The following is a 19,506-nucleotide window of genomic DNA, read 5'->3' on the forward strand; positions in this document are numbered from 1 at the left end:
TCATCTGACTCTTTAAGAAACTGGATTTTTAAAGCAGTATTGGTAAAAAAATTAATTAAAATTAAGAATATTTTTTAAAACAAAAAAATTTAACATTTATGTTGAGAGTATGTTTCATAAGATATATAGGGATTATTATACGAGCTTGTGTGTTGTACTGATTTTACGAAACGAGTGTTAGTATTATTGTATTACCCGAGCGAGAGTGATGGTAATACATGGATCCTGACATGAGTTTAATTTCTTTAATATCCACATTATCCAAAATATAATTTTTATGAATAGCAAGCTAGGACCATGTCAAAATGTTTGAAACATAACTAAAAAGAGACGACGAAACGACATCATTTTCTGAAATGACATCATTAAGTTATGACGTCGCTTCACAAAATTACGTCATTCGTGGTGCACATGAAATCATTATGACACACGTGGGTCATACTGATTATATTTCCCTGAATAACTTGAACTATGTGGATAATAAAGGTTTATATAATATAATATATACATTTTTGGCAAGCACTTGTTTTGAACTAAAATGTATGTACCAGTAATTACAATATAAACTACCATATTTATCCCTGTGTCCGTTTATTCTAAAAATTAAATTTGCATAATTTATATCATGACGTATAGCCAGCTTTAATAACCATCATTTAAACTACATACAAAGCTACAATAATACAAAGAAAAATATACTCAATGAAAAACGTTCCTGTGCACCAAATAAAAATGGTCTCAAACCAAATTGATCACATAAATGGTTTAAATTTGTCACAGATAATGACACCAGTATCATTGTACAAATCTTATCAAAATGTTTTTCGAATAGCCGAAAACAATTTTAAAATGATTTGATTTTTTCCCCCTTCATTACCTTTAAACATACATGCACATTATCTTTTTCGTTTTTTTCCCCTAAGTATATGTCATGAAAATTATATTTTTACATAATTTATGACTAGCAGTATAATACCTAGGCTTTTGTATCCTTCTGTTCTCTCTGTGCACAAAGCGAACGTAATACAAAGAAAAAACTACAGAACAAAGCAAGTTGTAGAGGATGCTTTTAACTGCAGCGTAACTCTAGAAGGTTTTAATTATTGCAACTGTTTTGCCGGCTGTACTGACATTGACAAATGGCCATCCAGCAAATAACTAACCACTAGGTTAGGGCGACCCTTTGAGCAAAGATCGTGCCATGTTTTCGAAGTCTTTGAGGCTTTGGTTTTTTCGCTAGCCTTCGTCATCGGCAGTTTGTTACATAATACATTTGTTCATTTTCGTAATTACTTTGAGAGAAAATCACTCAGGTGCACTAGTAGAGTATGCATATATATATATATATAGCTTAAGATGATGACAAAAATCATTATTTTAATTACTGTTCTGAAAAAGAAAGAAATGTTCTATTTAACAACGCACTCAACACATTTTATCTACGGTTATATGGCGTCAGACATATGGTTAAGGACCACACAGATTTTGAGAGGAAACCCGCTGTCGCCACTACATGGGCTACTCTTTCCGATTAGCAGCAAGGGATCTTTTATTTGCGCTTCCCACAGGCAGGATAGCACAAAGCATGGCCTTTGTTGAATCAGTTATGGATCTCTGGTCGATGCACGTGGTTTACACCTACCCATTGAGCCTTGCGGAGCACTCACTCAGGGTTTGGAGTCGGTATCTGGATTAAAAATCCCATGGCTCGACTGGGATCCGAACCCAGTACCTACCAGCCTGTAGACCGATGGCCTAACCACGACGCCACCGAGGCCGGTTTACTGTTCTGTACCACAAATAAATAAGAAAGAAGGGTAAGGGTAGATAAGAAGGAAAGGAATGTTAAATTTAGCCGTATGTGTTAAAACTGCTGTCTGAAATGATTTTCTCGTTTAATATAGGTATAAATGTATACAGTTTAAAGTTTGTTTTGTTTAACAACACCACTAGAGCATATTGATTTATTGATCACTGGATATTAGATGTCAAACATTTGGTCATTTTTTTTACTTGTAATCTTAGAGGAAACCCGCTCTGTACTACAAACAAACAACAAAGAAAGGGTAAACCTACTTTTTTTTTCATTAATTAGCAGCAAAGGATCTTTTATAAGCACTTTCCCACAAACAGGACAGTACATACCACAGCCTTTGATATACCAGTCATGGTGCACTAGCTAGAGCAAGAAATAGCCCAATGGGCTCACTGCAAGGGGATCGATCCTAGACTGACTGCGCATCAGGAGACCACTTTATAACTGGGCTACATCCTTCCCCAGGTCATAATTAGGTCATCACATTGATTTATTTATCATCGGCTACTGGATGTCAAACATTTGATAATTCTCACATGAAGGGCCAAATTTACAAAGCCTGTTGTTGTCTTACAAGCATGTAACTACGTATATATGCAATATGCTGTCCTGTCTGGGAAAGTGCATAGAAAAGACCCCTTGCTGCTAATGAAAATATATAGCGGGATCCATCTGAAGATGTGTCAGAATTTTTTACATTCAATAGCTAGTTGATAATTAATTCATCAGTGCACTCTTAGTGTTGTCGTTACAAAAATAAAACAAATATGCTTGAATTTTAATTGGATATATAAAGATCAAAATGAATTACGCTGATGAAAATTAAGGGCGCCTTGTATGATAACTGTTGTTATATATAAATGATGTGACTATCCATCCATGAGTTTATGCTTATGCATTAAAAACCTTTAATATGTATCTAGGGATTTGCGTTGCAATGGATTCTCTTTCATGTTCGGTAATAACGGTTTGTCATGCTATTAAGAATGGAAGTATGAATTTTTAAAGAGTGTTTAGCATGGAAACAATGACCTTGTGAAGATAATGTTATGTAATCGGATGGATTTGACATCGTTTTAAATGTTTATTATCTTCTGTGACTTTTTTTTTTGCCAGTGGTGCATATCTCATAGAAATAGTATCTGTCATTGATCTTTCCTTCCATTCATGTCCGTTTATCCATCCATCTATCTCCAATAATCCATCCATCTACCCATCTGCAGCCAACTCAATCCACCTATTCATCCATCCATCCATCTTACCATCATCCATCCATTCATCCATTCATGTCCATTTATCCATTGATCAATAATTCATCCATACCATACATTCATCCATCCATTTGTCTATCTATCCATCTATCCATCCATTTATTTATCCATCCATCCATCCAACCATCTACCATCCATCCATCCGTCTTTCCATCTATCCATTCATGTCCATTTATCCATCAATCTCCAATAATCCATCATACACCCATCATCCATCCATACATTCGTCCATCCATCTTTCTATCTATCCATCCATCCATTTATCCATCAATCTCTGATAATCCATCATCCATCCATACCATCATTCATCCATCCATCTTTCTATTCATCCATCCATCCATTTATCCATCAGTCTCTGATAATCAATCCATCCACCCATCTGCAGCCAACTCGAACAATCCTTTTATCCATTGATCCATCCAATGTCCATCCATCCATCCATGTCCATTTCTCCATCGATCTCCAATGATTGATCCATCCATCCACCTATCTCCTCCCATCTCCATTCATCAGTACATCCATCCATTCCACCTATCTCCTCCCATCTCCATTCATCAGTACATCCATCCACTCCACCTATCTCCTCCCATCTCCATTCATCAGTACATCCATCCACTCCACCTATCTCCTCCCATCTCCATTCATCAGTACATCCATCCATCTATTGATGCATCAAAGTAACCTATGTGGCTCTGGTGGGTTTTTCTTTCACTGTCAAGTCTCAGTGTTACAAATTTTATGTTAAGACACCTAATAGCAACAGCTTAAATTAAATAATATTAAGGTATCAGAAAACCAAACATCATTCTTCTTCTTTTTCTTTCGATGTGTGGTCGGTCTGGGATCGATCCCCGTTGGTGGGCCCATTGGGCTATTTCTCTTTCCAGCCAGAGCACCACAACTGAAAGGCTATGATATGTGCTATCCTGTCTATGGACTGGTAAAGCGCTAGCTTGATGCACAGCCGTTTTAGGATCAGTCCCTGTTGGTGGTCCCCATTGAGCTATTTCTCGTTCCAGCCAGTGCTCTACATCTGGTGTAACAAAGGCGGTGGTATGTGCTATCCTGTCTATGGGATGGTGCATATAAAAGATCCTTTGCTGCTAATCGAAAAGAGTAGCCCATGAAGTGGCGACAGCGGATTTTCTCTCTCAATATCTGTGTGGTCCTTAACCAAATGTCCGACCCATATAACCGTAAAAAATATGTCTTGAGTGTGTCGTTAAATAAAACATTTCCTGTGGGGTTTTTCTTCATTTTTCTTCTGGGTTTTTTAAAGTCTCTTTAATGAAAACTGCAATGAATGAATGTTTAACGACACCCCAGCACGAAAAATACATCGGCTATTGGGTGTCAAACTGTGGTAAATGCAAACAGTAGAAAACTGCAATGATTGCATTCTGCCAATTTGTTGCTCATTACGAGTATCACATATTCCATACCACCGACCTGTGATGGGCGAGCGAAGGTTTACAGGTTGTAGTTAACACATACACACACATGGTCAATTAGTCGCCGCTGATCTATACAGCAGTAGATTAGTCTGTCGGCCCTCACACACACCTCGAGTCTGATCACGCTATATACACCGCCTTTGATGTGTGTCTGATAGTCTCGTTATCACGTGTATATAGTTCACAGCACAGTGCTATATCATAACGGAACAGTCACAACTTAATACTCTGGGCCGGAGTTACAAAGCCTGTTTTTCTAATGCAGGTGTTCGTAAGCATTGTAAATTTCTATATGTTATGGTGCTATAGAATTGCCATTATCTAAGAGGTGTTTGCCACACCCATAACCACAAATAATTTTTTTTAAATAATTTAATGATATAATTTAGAAAGGTTTTCACAACAAAATGGTATATTTTGTCAACGTAACAATATAATTAAGCCAACCACATATAGTTATTTCAATTCATACGCTACTTTTTGACACTATATGAAATTACAGCCTAACAACCACAAACTCCCCAATCAAACCATTGACCCCAAACACATATGAACACCAAGCTAAGGTAATTTTTACTGGAAACATTACACCTGTGAACATATAGGGCCTATTTTCCAAAGCCGGTTTTAAAAAAAAGAGTAAAGTTTGTTTTATTTAACGACCCCACTAGAGCACATTGATTTTTTATCTTATCATCGAAAGCCTGTTTTAATGTTAAACGTGTATAACTATAGTATGGTGGCATTGAACTGCCATCGACATGACAACATAATTTAGGGTTAAAATTAGGGTTAAGATTTGTTTTTGCAATACGTTGTGATACATTTTTACATTATACTAAATGTTTTATCTAGTTAAATGGTGCCATATTTAGATGCATTTTTTTTTTTTGGTGGGGGGTAGGTGTTATAGATGAATACTTCATACACCATCCCATTCCCACCAACCACCCCCACCCCCACCACCATTTCAGCATATCACTTGCCATGCACCCCACTTTAAAACTTATCTCCCATTGTCACCTCATCCCACCTTAACACTGCAATCCACATTATTATATCTCAACCACCTTATTACCCCCATTTCACCCCACCCACCTTATTACCCCCTTCCCCCAAAGACATCCCTTGTGATCATTTCCTTTACATCCACTGTAACCTGATAGACAGGACCACCAGGACATTCAAGACCAACCACTTTTATCATGCCCATCCCACATTACTATTATATCCAACTTTATCACCCTCCCCCCATCCCCCACTGATCTATTTCCTCCACTGTGACCAGATAGAGGGGGGTCACCAAGTCATTGTATACCCTCTGTCCTTATCTACCCGTGATATCCCCCATCCCACGTTATTACCCATATCCAGCCTTATCAAAGAAGCCACCAGGTTATTTTAGACTTTCTACTGCCCCCCCCCCCCCTCCCCAGTCCAACCGTAACACCCTATACCACCTTATCACCCATATCCAACCTTGTCACACCTGCTCACACCCTCCCAACTCTCCCAACTCTCTACCCCATGTGATCCTTTCCCATCCATCCACTGTGATAGATCATGTTTTCACCCATATCCAACCTTGTCATCCATCCCACCCCACCCCTCACAACCCCATTTGATCTGTCCCTTCCACTGTGACCTGATAGAATAAATTATCATCCTCACCCCTCCCAACCACAATCTGTTCCCCACTGTGACCTTGATCTGTCACACCCCTCACAACCCCATTGTGGCCTGATAGAATACATTATCATCCCCCCCCCCCTCACCCCACCCCTCACAACTCCCTTTGATCTGTCCCACTGTGACCTGATAGAATACATTATCATCCCCCCCCCCTCATCTCACCCCTCACAACCCCCTTTGATCTGTCCCACTGTGACCTGATAGAATACATTATCATCCCCCCTCACCCCACCCCTCACAACCCCATTGGATCTGTCCCTTCCACTGTGACCTGATAAAAAGAAAGAGCCATCAGGTCACTCCGGTTACAGCCCCTCCGCCACATGATAATGTAATTGTTACCCTGGACCTCAGTAACAGGGCCCCACAGCCACCTCATGTTTGTCTTTGATCCCACAGCCAGCTATAGAGCACTTTAAAACCCAGTGTGCCAGTTTTTCTCCGAATCAACACATTTCCTAGGAAACATCTGTCATCCACCGCATATAGCCCTGTATTGCACTCACACTCACACAAATTTGGCGGGAGAGAGAAACAGAGAGAGAGAGAGAGACACTCACTGACGAGTCCCATTGCATTGTGGGCCAGCTAGGTCAGGAGGCAGCTGAGGACAGGGAAGTGAATGTTAATACCTGCGATATAGTGTGTGATACGGGCGACATCGCTAAGCTGCTGGCTGGCGTGCATGTGTGTTTCTCAGACCCTACGCAGTGTTATACACAGAGAGATATATACACAACACCACAGCTCTGACGACGACCACGGGTACATATTGTGTCGAGAAATGTCCGATGGTGTTAATGTCCGACCGAAACATACATTCAGGTGAGGTCAGCGGAATTGTGAGAGAGGAGGATAATAATGATAATATGTGTATACAGGGATCTCGGTTTTTTTCTATTGTCAGTGTGGTTTTCTTTACAGTGGATTTTTGTTTTCTTTCTTTCTCTTCTCTTTCTCTTGTGTTGCGTCTCTTTCTCGCTGTCTCAGTGATCTACTAAAGCACATGGCTCACCTGACATCAGGTAATAAACGTCTCGTACTGCTATCTATAGAACCGGTTACAGTTCACTAGATTTGACTGTGAATTAAGCGCGATTAAATCGATCGACTGGATATCTCGTGGGCTGGTATATTCAGGTGTGTTAGAGGCCGATACACATCAGAATTTAATGTCACGGTAACATCTTATATATGCTACTAGCTATAGGACCGAGTACAAGCTAATTCATTTGTCACACTCTAATAACTGTGTTGGTCTACCGTATTCCGTGTCATTATATATTCAGGTGTGTTTACCCGATATATTTGTGAATTGATGTTGGTGTAATATTTTATACTACTAGCTGAAGAACTAAGTGTAAGTTAATTAATTTGTCACAATGTAATAACCATTTGGTCTACCTTATTCTGTATAATTATATTCAGGTGTTTACCCGATATATTTGTGAATTGATGTTGGTGTAATATTTTATACTACTAGCTGAAGAACTAAGTGTAAGTTAATTAATTTGTCACAATGTAATAACCATTTGGTCTACCTTATTCTGTATAATTATATTCAGGTGTTTACCCGATATATTTGTGAATTGATGTTTGTGAAACATTTTATGCTACTAGCAGTAGAACAGTATAAGTTATTTAATTTATCACACTATAATAATATATTCAGGGGTTTATCCAATATAATTATGACTTGATGTCGCTGAAATATTTTATGCTACTACATGTATCTGTAGAACTGAGTGTAGAAGTTAATTCATTTGTCACACTTTGGTGACTGAATGGTGTGAATTAATTGTTTTGTATATACTTGTGGAAAAACGTTCTTGTGCAACAAATAAACTGGTCTCAAACCAACTGTAAATTTTGTAAACGATTTAAATTTGTGACTCATGTGGACACACCATAATAATTGTGTAAATCTTCTCGTAAAGTTTTCAAATGAACGATAAATAATTTCTTAAAAACAATTTGATTTTTCCTTTATTACCGTTAAATATATATCTTATGCAATACACAAACTCTTTCCCATTTCGTGACGTGATCGAGTACTTGATATAGCCTTGCTGTGCCCAAGAGTGTTTAAATGACTCACTGAAGACGGTCTGTAGGTCTGTATACTGTTGCGTGCTACTAAATATAGAACCACGTACAATGAATTGTAGTAATTTAATACATTTTTAATTCATGACTGACTGACTGCTCCACACAATTTCTGCACTGAAATGCTTGTGTTTGAGACTGATATATGCTGAGAATATGACTTAATATCGCGTGTTATCAGGAATACAATGCATGTTATACTACTAGCTATAGAACTAGGTACAATTACATTAATCCATTCAATTCATTTGTACGGCTCATTTGACTGGTTGTCAAATTTAAAAAAAAATATTTTTAATTATAATTTTTTTAAACTGATATTGCTGCGTGCTCTGTGCATGTACCAAGTGCACGCTATGACATTGGTAATGTATTATATATAATACCATCTATGAAACGGGTTTACAGTTAATTTAATTTGAAACACTCGATTCCATGCGTGTAGTCATGTGTGTGCAACTAAAGCGTTCATGTATGGTACATATTGTTTTTGATAACCACATTGCTATACATATATTGGAAATACAATTACAAACATTATACAGTGAAACCTCTACTAAACCGGACACCATCAGACCAAGTAAAAAATCTGGTTTTAAGAGCTATCTGATTTAGAGAGGTGCTGTTACGTACTGCTATTTAAAAAGGGACCATGAAAAAGGTCCAGTTTTGAGGGAATTTCAGTTTACAGAGGGTGCAGCTTTGAGGGGGTATACTTAATTTTGATTGGTGCAATCTATAAAAAAATAAAAAAAATACAGAGGCACCCATGTTAAATATTGTGTGACAAATACGTAAGAGGTGAGATCGACATAGTGCACCACTATATATATACACACACACACGGACACAGGCACTTGCTTTGTGAAAAGTGTTTGTCATGTGGCAAACTGTTCCTTCCCAATGCGGGTTTGACATTTCCACTTGCGGTATTGGCATTTACCACACCAAACGTATATTTGTAGCTCAGACAGTTAGGCTTAGTGAGTTTTCCTGCATGTCGGGAATTATTGTCTTGCTTCAAACCATGCTCCAACACCTGTGTGACCCCCCCCCCCCCCCCCCCCCCCCCCCAAAAAAAATAAAAAAAATAAATATATATATATATTTTTAAATAAATGAAGTAAAATTTTTTAAAAGAAACACCTGATGTGTAACCCCCCTCCCCCCCCCAAAAAAAAGAAAGAAAGAAAATTAAATAAATAAATAAAATTAAAAATTAAAAAATTAAAAATAGCAAAATCTTTGTTTTGGAACTGACAATAGTTTATGTGTCCGGATGTATTAGGGGCCGTCAATAATTTTCAACATTTTCACAAGCATACAAACCGTACACTTTTGACCACCTTCCTCCTCCCCCCTCCCATTAAAAATGTACATCCCCCCCCTGCATACGGTTTGTATGCTTTTGAAAAAGTTGAAAATTATGGACGGCTCCTTACCAGTGTTTACTATTGCAGATCTTTACTACATGTATATGTTAAACACAGCCATTGTTTAAAGGTATGTGCCGGGGTGTCATTAAACATTCGTTGGACATCCAATAGCCAATGATTAATTAATCAGTGTAGTCTAGTGGTGTCGTTAAACAAAACAAACTATTTAACTATTTCTTTTGTATGTGTACTGAGAACATCTGTGTTAAGTGTTTTGAACAGCCTTCATAGCCATTGTTTAAAAAGTATGTGCTGGGTCGTCATTAAGCATTCCTTTCATTTGCAAATTCACTTAGAAACATCTGTGTCACAATTACCATAATTATTAACCTTTCGGGTATAATAAAATAAAAGTTAGATTTTTATCAAAATGTTTTTTGTTTGTTTTTAAAAATGGGGCTAAAATTAAAAAAAAAATTATATTATATATTCAGAACATTGGAAATAATGCACATTGAGCATTATAATATATGTTCTGCAAATTCACTTAGAACATCTGTGTCACAATTACCATAATTATGACCTTCCGGGCATAATAAAATAAAAGTTAGATTTTTATCAAAATGTTTTTTTGGTTTTTTAAAATGGGACTAAAATTTAATTTTTTTTATATTATATATTCAAAACATTGGAAATAACACACATTGAACGTTATAATATATGTTAAAGGACAAAACCTTTTTTTTTTTTTTTTTTTTGCCAGTAAATTATTATTATTTTTAAATGTGGATGGATCTTTATCTTGGGGGTGGGTGGGTGGAGATGTGCTGGAATGAAAAACCTAGGATTTATATTACTACAGCCTTAACTGCTGGCCATTGTTTAAAACACTATGTGCTGGGGTGCCGTCTTACATTCCTCACCTTGTACGATCGCGTTAGGAACAGCGGTGTTTAGGACGGTAGCACCGCGGCTCTAAGAAGCTAGTCAACAATTCGGAATGGTGTTACCGAGGTATTTGTCCCCACGCTCGTGTCAACAGCCGTATCCTGTAGTCGGTCTGTGACGCATAATATCCCGACTGGAAGTGCCTGATCACAAGGCAAATCTTGCATTAGAAGCACAGTGTTGTCCCCTTTTTTTTCGAATCGAGCTGGCAATTATTTGAGGCTCACTTGCACTTCTTTTTTTTCCTTCCGTCGTTTGCACCGAAGTGATGAAAGTTGCACCTAACAAGTAGTTGACGTCCTGAACTTAAAACAGACCGATTTGGAGCTTAGAGATTAAGGACGTTGCTATTTATGGAGATTTTTTTTTTTTTTTTTTTTTTACGGAATTGATTGGGCTGGCTATTTCTTGACAGACTTTATTTAAATATATTTGACCAGTTCAGTTAATTGTAGGAGCATAAATAAAGGAGTGAGTTATATACAGTATCGGGATAATTTACATCCAATAGTGGATGATTCATAAATCAATGTGCTCTAGTGGTGTCGTTAAACAAAAGAAACTTTAAGTTTAATGTCCAGATAATTATTTAAAGGGGCTATAACAAAGTTGTGTATAATGGCCAAAATTATTAATAAAAATTTTTTCGGTAATGATTACATTCGAACACACAAAATGTAATTACAAGCAAATAATTTGACTTAGTAGAAGAAACCGGCCTTGGTGGCGTCGTGGCAGGCCATCGGTCTACAGGCTGGTAGGTACTGGGTTCGGATCCCAGTCGAGGCATGGGATTTTTAATCCAGATACCGACTCCAAACCCTGAGTAAGTGCTCCGCAAGGCTCAATGGGTAGGTGTAAACCACTTGCACCAACCAGTGATCCATAACTGGTTCAACAAAGGCCATGGTTTGTGCTATCCTGCCTGTGGGAAGTGCAAATAAAAGATCCCTTGCGGCCTGTCAAAAAACAGTGTCAAAATGACCATATGTTTGACGTCCAATAGCCGATTATAAAAAATCAATGTGCTCTAGTGGCGTCGTTAAATAAAACAAACTTTACTTTTAGTAGAAGACATTTTTAACATTTATTTGGAGATCTTCAGAAAATGGCTTACAGGTTATGTAATTTTTGTAAAAAACGTACTTCATAGTGCTTCATGCTTTCCCAATTTATAATTCTTGGATGGTGAAGAATTGGCTGCCATTTTGACAGGTATTCATCATAAATTTTTCTGTTTGCTATTTTCACCCAGAATTCCTGATGGAGACTTACTTTGGATGTGAGTGTTTGACAGAATACATTTTTAACCACAGTTAATTGGCCTTCTGTTGTTGGTTGTTTTTTTGTGGGAAATCCCAGTGGCTGAACAGTTATACAAATTGTGGCAGTCAGTTCAAATCCTGCTAATTGATACTGTGTTCCTATACTTTACTTAATCCTAGTGATAAGACATTACAATTTTGATTAATTAATCAAAGTTAATTATGCAGAATTTATGTGTGAGATAGATTAATTAGTAGTTATGTTTTACAAGTAATTGTTAGGAAAGCTGTCGTCATGTAAAGTAAAGGTCATCAAATTGAATAGCAACAAAGTATCTTTTATATTTTACTTTCATACCGACTGCAAGTTTCTTCTCTGATTCTCTATATACCTCAGTTTCATAATGGACACCATTAACAGCCACTGTGTGCCGAGGTCCCCATCAAATATTTTTTCCAGTTTCCTGAATGTTGGCGATCTGGCACTTGCAAAAGTTGAAAAGTCTATTAGTGCAAGCCCGGGTTTGGAAATTTTGTCATTTGTTTCCCAGTATCCGAGCGCAACAGTTGGGGAAATCTGACATTTTTCTCCCCGTCTTACTGGGTGTGTTCAAAGATTGCCTCAATTGATTGCGAGATGCCTGAATCGCCAAATATTTCCCTTGGTCGTGGTCGCCGTATATGCCTGGAAAGTTGTTTAAACAGACCATTGAAATTAAAGGGAATTTAAAAATTTGCAAATATTTTCCATATCGACATCCTGACTTCGAGGCGGAGTGGACTATTTCTGGAGATTTTTCCCAAGAGGAAGTGTTTTTCTCACCAATGTTTGCAGGAATATATGGATTTTAAATAAAAACAGATTCCTAATACACCTACAAATAAAATTAACAGTCATGTATATAGTTCTGTAATTCATCAGGCAAATGGTGGAATTAAGAGGCATTACTCTTAAAGGCGCAGACCCTAGTTTCAACCCATGAAAAAAAATGGACACTACAAGTCTGGTTAATCTACAGACCTGTGACACTTTTGGATAAAATTACTACAGAGTGAAACAAGAGTCTGTGATGTCGAAAGGGGGGGAAATATCCTTGCAAAATAGAGTAGAGCTCGTCTCCATAACCGTTTTACTTTTCAGAGGTACATGTATTTTTAAAAATATGAAAATATGTATTTTTGTGGTATTATAGAAACATCAAGATGACCACAAACACTTCAGATGTACGAAAATGAATAATCTAAACAATAAAATTTAAGTAATGTTTGATTTTAATTATATATCAAAAACAGCTTTAATTGTAAAAACTAGGGTCCATCACTTTAATATAGCTTTTTCTGTCAGTATTGGTCCTTAACGATATGTCTGACACCATATAACCGTAAATAAAATGTGTTGAGTACGTCGTTAAGTAAAACATTTCCTTCTTCTTCTTCTCTCAATATTCAGAAACTATTGCATATAATTATGTCTTGAACAATATTAAATAACAAATCTCATTGGGTGTTTTGTTATGGACTATATTTAATAAAACTCTATTGAATATCTTAATTGTATTGTACTATACATTAAACTTCTTTAGGTATCTTGTACTGTAATACATAGCAAAACTTCGTTGGAGATTTTACATTGGACTATTTTTTAAACAAAACTTCAATGGATATTGCACTCTGTAACTTCTTGTGGTGTATAACAAAACTTTATTGGATATCTTGTACAGGATTATACAACAAAACTTTGCTGCAAAATATCAGTGGATATATTGTATTGGATTGTATATCAGAACTTCAATGGATATTTTTTTTACTGAACTGTATAATAAAACTGCTGTAACGAATATTTTTACTGGATGATCATTGAACTCCAGGAGATTTATTTTTACTGTACTGTATAAAACAAATGTGAATAAATGACTTTCAATGAAGTTTTGGTTTGAAAGTCCTTCACTGCACTATAAAGTATATCAAAACTTCATTGAAAGTCCTTTGCTGCACCATATACAACACAACTACTTCATTGGTTGTCCTTCACTGCACTGTACAACAAAACTTCAGTGGTTATCTTTGAAAAGATGCTAGGAATTGGGAATTTGGTGTCTACCGGGAAGAAAAAAACATGACTGCTAGGATAGGAATGGAGAAAATGAGATCTGTTGTTGATGATGAATTCGCATCTGAAAGAGAAGAGACATTTGCATGGGCCATTTAGATGTGCATGTGTGTGTCTGTGTGTGTGTTTGGTGGGTTTTTTTGTGTGCGTGCATGCGTGTGTGTGTGTGTGTGTCTTTGTCTGTGTGTGTGTCTTTGTCTGTGTCTGTGTGTGTGTCTCGGGGTGGGAATTCTCCTCAGATCAGCAGTTTTCCTAACCTGGAACATTGTGTTTTCTCACATTTTAATCGTCCTTGCCCCCGGACCACTCTAGATTTCCTCGTTTTTACAGTTCACCACCCCGGACCCCTTTAGATTTCCTCTTTTTTACAGTTCACCAATTCCCTCCTCTGATGTCTATATGATGTGGAAATTATTGTGTTTCTATGGTTACAATGTCCACAAATAATGGTTCTCTAATATGGGAGTAATTTTTATTTGGCGGTGATCAGGCATAGATGAGATGAACGTTTAAATGAATGTTGTTTTGACCAGATGAGATGAACGTTTAAATGAATGTTGTTTTGACCAGATGAGATGAACATTTAAATGAATGTTGTTTTGACCAGATGAGATGAACGTTTAAATGAATGTTGTTTTGACCAGATGAGATGAACGTTTAAATGAATGTTGTTTTGACCAGATGAGATGAACGTTTAAATGAATGTTGTTTTGACCAGATGAGATGAACGTTTAAATGAATGTTGTTTTGACCAAATCCATCTTATAATGACTCAAATGGGTTGGAACATGTATAGGTACTGAAATTGTGTTTTGATTTTGTTAACATCTTTTTCGTTTTCAATTTCAAAGATCATAAAAACCTCAGTTGACCTATGTATTTATTTATTTAGTCATTGCAATGATGATTGTTAAAGTATCTTTTATATTTTGGCTTTAGTTACACAAGCGAACCCAACAGTGTTTTTTTACAACTAATATGTCATTCACATTTAAATTAAGCAACCTATAACTTTACAGATTTTCCCCTTTATTGCACTTTAATCTAAATTTATGATGAAGTAAATGATTTCCATAACTGGTTAGTGTGGTTTGTTGTGTGTGTTGTATAGGAACACACATTGTAGGGCTGAATGGATCGCTTGTAACAACACATAAACCTTTTGTCCCGATCTGACTGAGGTATTGGTATAGATGGTAGAATGCCACCAACTGTTAACTTGGAGCCCTTAAGTCTCTCGTTTAATAGTCATTTTCAAGGGGGGTATGGATTGGAGGTTCTGGATGTGCTTATAAATGCTAATAGTTTATGTCGAAAGTATTTTTCAAATTACGAAAAAGGAGCCATGCCTCATTTAGTTGGGGGTTTTTTAAATGTATATTAACAAAGATAGATGGCTAGACATAGACAATTAACATAATGTAACATGTGAGTGTGTGTGTTTTTGTTGTGTGTGCGCGTGCGTGCATGTTTGTGTGTGCATGTGCTTGTGTGTGCGCACACATGTGCAGGTGTGTGTGTGCGGGTGGTTAAGGTTTAGGTTTTTAAAAAAAATTCTTAAAACTTGTCTTGATTTCTATAATAAAGTTGTTTTAAGAATATGTAGCTAAATCTAAACTATCTTATCTTAATAAAATAACTAATTAAAGGCGGGTTAAACCTACTAATGCTTCAGTTGGCTAACTGGCAAACTGATGCTGAAATATATTTGTCACATGCATTGTGTAATTAATTTTGCATTAATAACTGCTTAAGTTGTTTATAATCAAATTATGGCTATATATACAAATGTATGTACAGCTTGGTTGAACCGTAACCGGATATAACATGCCTCTGAAAATCGCAAGAATGATAATTTCTAATTTGTCGTAACCAATTTTTCATTCACGCATTAAATTTAAAACATCATTTTCATGGACATAATCGGTTATGCAGAAAGGAACTGGGTTACGTATATTTTTTAATTTTTTGCATAACCGATAAATGGGTTAAGCAAATTTTCAAATCAGGTCTGTATAGGTATGAAAGTAAATTAAAAATGAACTGAACGGCATGACCTTTGTGCCTTGTCAATTGCGGCTGGTTGTAAATTAGAGAAATAGACAACATGTGCATGGCACATATTTCCATAATTATAACACACGGTTCAGGTATCAATTGATGTTACCTGAACTGAACAAACTGACAGAACAAAGTGCACATGGCTTTTATTACGGTCGTGTGCAGCGAACATGCACTCCTGTGACACTATATATCCCAAACCAAATCAATTTGAATTATCATGAATAATTAAAAAAATCTTAATTTTCATGCATGTCTAATTTTTATGACATTGACAATGGAATCAGACGCTGTTGTAATAATTTATTAGAAATCCATGGTGTTTTACAGTATATATGTCTGGAAAATACAGGTACAACTGAGTCAAAGGTACCTGGTACAAGTTTTATAGGCTGTTTCAGAGCTCTGATATCTTGTTTAGCTCGAAGCTGAAATTTATTACATCAGGTGTGTTCCAGAATTGATTACCAGGGTGGGGCAGGGTGGGAAAGCACCTGTAAATATTACTTTACACTTGATGGCAGACCTTGACCACAAGTGGTTAACTCTATATACATTATATGTTATAGACAGGTGGTTGTTAATTGTAAAATGGTATCCTTTAGAGGCATCCGTTGGTGACCCCATTGGGCTGTTTCTCATTCCAGCCAGTGCTCCACAGCTGGTGTAACAAAGGCCGTGGTATGTACTATCCTGTCTGTGGGATGGTGCATATAAAAGATCCCTTGCTGCTAATCGAAAAGAGTAGCCCATGAAGTGGCGATAGCAGGTTTCCTCTCTCAATATATGTGTGTGGTCCTTAACCATATGTCCGACGCCATATAACTGTAAATAAAATGTGTTGAGTGCATTGTTAAATAAAACATTTCCTTCCTTCCTTTAGAGGCATGTTGTTGTGCATACACAGTGCACTTCACACCACTTTGAGCTCAACATTCAAACATCTGGGTGTTGTACAGTATAGTAACATTGCTTGTGACATATCTCGAATGATCTCACTTTGTGCCAGGAGGGAACTCTTGATGGGTGTCACCTGGGTCGGTCTCTCCAGTCTCTCCGTCATTGTCTCGCGCTACACACACCTTACCTACAACAGTGATTTGTTGTTTCCACCATCTAACATAAAGCCAACATTGTTCTGTTGTAAACGATCGCTTTCCACTTTCATAGTTTCGCACACATTTGTTGTGCAGATTTGGACCGTCAACTTCCTAGCAGTCTTATGTATTCAGTCATGGGACCATTTTGCCTATTCTTATATACATCAACTTTAAAATATCTATTTATAAGCATGATTTTATACATCAGATTTAAAATATCTATATAAACATAACTATTAAGCATGATCTTTCGTGGGCACATGCATAATTAGCACAGGTTTGACACAATAGCCGATGTATTTTTCGTGCTGGGGTGTTGTTAAAATTTCGATCAGCAGAGATTAAAATATTTGGGTTTCTCCTGAATGCCAGATTTTATTGCTACCCAAAACAAGGTTTTAAACTTAATAGTGGCACTGATGGCAATTGCCTTAGTTACGGTATAACTTGCCACAGGTCAGGGGCTTTACCCCAGGCAGTTTTTTGCACATGGATAAAAATTATTACTGTTGTATATATATGCATGGATAATTTTTGGTTGTTCCAAAGTTACTAGTTTAAAATTGCCTTGGGCAGGCTCAAAATTGCCACAGGTGAGCATTTTTTAACAGCAGAAACATTTCATAACTTTTCATCTTTGTTAACAAGCTCACACTTGATGCATAACTTCCAGACACAGATTTCTGGACTTTATACCTGATATCATTTTCATTTCTACTTAATCGAATTCCCCATGGATATATATGAGTTCAATATGGAGACTTGGGGGGGGGGGGGGGGGGGGGGTGCTGAGTATACTTTATTGATAGAACTTGTTTTTTGTTTATACTTATTTTTGTGGTTATAATCCAATTAAGGTTCAAGCACGCTGTCCTGGGCACAATTCATCTATATGAACTGTCTGTCTATGACATGGGATTATTTGTTAGTGGTTACACACAGAGAGAAATCAGTGTAGTAGCCTTACACCTACCCATTCAGTTCTTAAACTCATTTTGAGTCGAAACCTCCGATACCAAGATGCGAACCCAGTACCAATAGCTTGGAGTCCAATGGGTTCAACCACCACACCACCAGAGGCCGGTATACAGCTCACCTCAAGTATAGTAGGTCATACGATTCATCTTCCTCATTGTGCCCATTGGATAAGTGTCCCTGCTGTTTGAACCAGTCGGTCATGACTGGTATATCAAAGGCTGTGCTATGAATTATTCCGTTGGTGTGTATTGACAGGGCTACAGGTATGTGTATAAATATATATATACCTGTCCGACTAGTATACAGAGTATAGTGTATGGAATATACTAAACCTATGATCTTGGCGGTTGAATCAGTAACTTGTAGCTGGATTATCAGAGGCAGTGGTATTTTTGTCTTATGTGTGTCTGTGTATATTGATTAAGATGCGTATGTTTATGTATACATCTACCTGTTGTATTAGTACACTGAATTTAGTGAATCTATAGTCTTGGCAAGAATGAAGTTCAGGTAAGGTGTTTTTAATCCTTCGTTTCTTTGTCTATATAGTCTTGGGTGTTATATACAGAATTCACTCACTTTTTTCTTCTTATTTTTTAGCTATATATATATATATATATACTGTAAACCGTATTAATATTGCGACATGTTTTTTTCGCGAGTGTATACCGTAGCGCATGTTCATGACGTGTAAATTTCGTGAACGACCGTTGACAGCTCAAAAAAAAAGTGGATAAAGACAGCTCACTGTAATTGTTATAAAGTTACTGTCTGTAAATTAAATATTCTGTTATCCTACATCGAGCAATTGTGCCTGGTACAGAGTCTATAGAGGGGATTAGGCCCTACCCACCTCACCTGTATTAGAATCACAACTCACTGCATCAGTTGTTAACTGTTAACACCCTTTGGTAGATAAAATAATAAACGATTAGTCGCCATCGATTGAAGTTACATAAAACAATTAACGATTAGTCGCTATCAAGGAGAGCTCGTGTTGCCTGTTGAGTGAATCTTTTTGTGAATTTTATTCTCAATAAAATATTTCAAAACAAAACAAATTACTTTATGCACACTTAAAACTGGAAAATAGTGCGTGCGTATTAATTTCGCGATATAAGGTTGGATGCGAACGACGCAAAATTTATACGCACGCATTTTGTTCACGGTTTACAGTATACAGGTTCTGGTTAGAGATTTACCTAGATCCAACTGTAGTGTGTACATCTGTTTTATTCAGAGGAAGGGTCTAGCCCTGTTTGTAGATTGCTTATTTGGGTCCTGGCTTATGAAACGTTTAGTTTGTTTTGTTTAACGACACCACTGAAG

The 19,506-nt window shown here is 36.9% G+C and overlaps 1 protein-coding gene across 12 annotated transcripts in view; it reads left to right on the forward strand.

Annotated features, from left to right (window-relative positions):
- Positions 1–19,506, forward strand: part of LOC121371608 (muscleblind-like protein 1) — a 334,396-nt gene that overhangs the window by 207,968 nt on the left and 106,922 nt on the right. Inside the window, exon 1 of one of the 12 annotated variants that reach the window (XM_041497651.1) lies at positions 6,421–7,058. The exons of the other annotated variants lie outside the window; for them this stretch is intronic. The gene's annotated coding sequence lies outside the window, so the exon portion shown is untranslated. Of the gene's footprint in view, positions 1–6,420; positions 7,059–19,506 lie in introns of those variants that run through there. 12 annotated transcript variants of the gene reach the window in all.

Source organism: Gigantopelta aegis, chromosome 1 (genome assembly GCF_016097555.1).
Source record: "Gigantopelta aegis isolate Gae_Host chromosome 1, Gae_host_genome, whole genome shotgun sequence".
Lineage (NCBI taxonomy): Eukaryota > Metazoa > Mollusca > Gastropoda > Neomphalida > Peltospiridae > Gigantopelta > Gigantopelta aegis.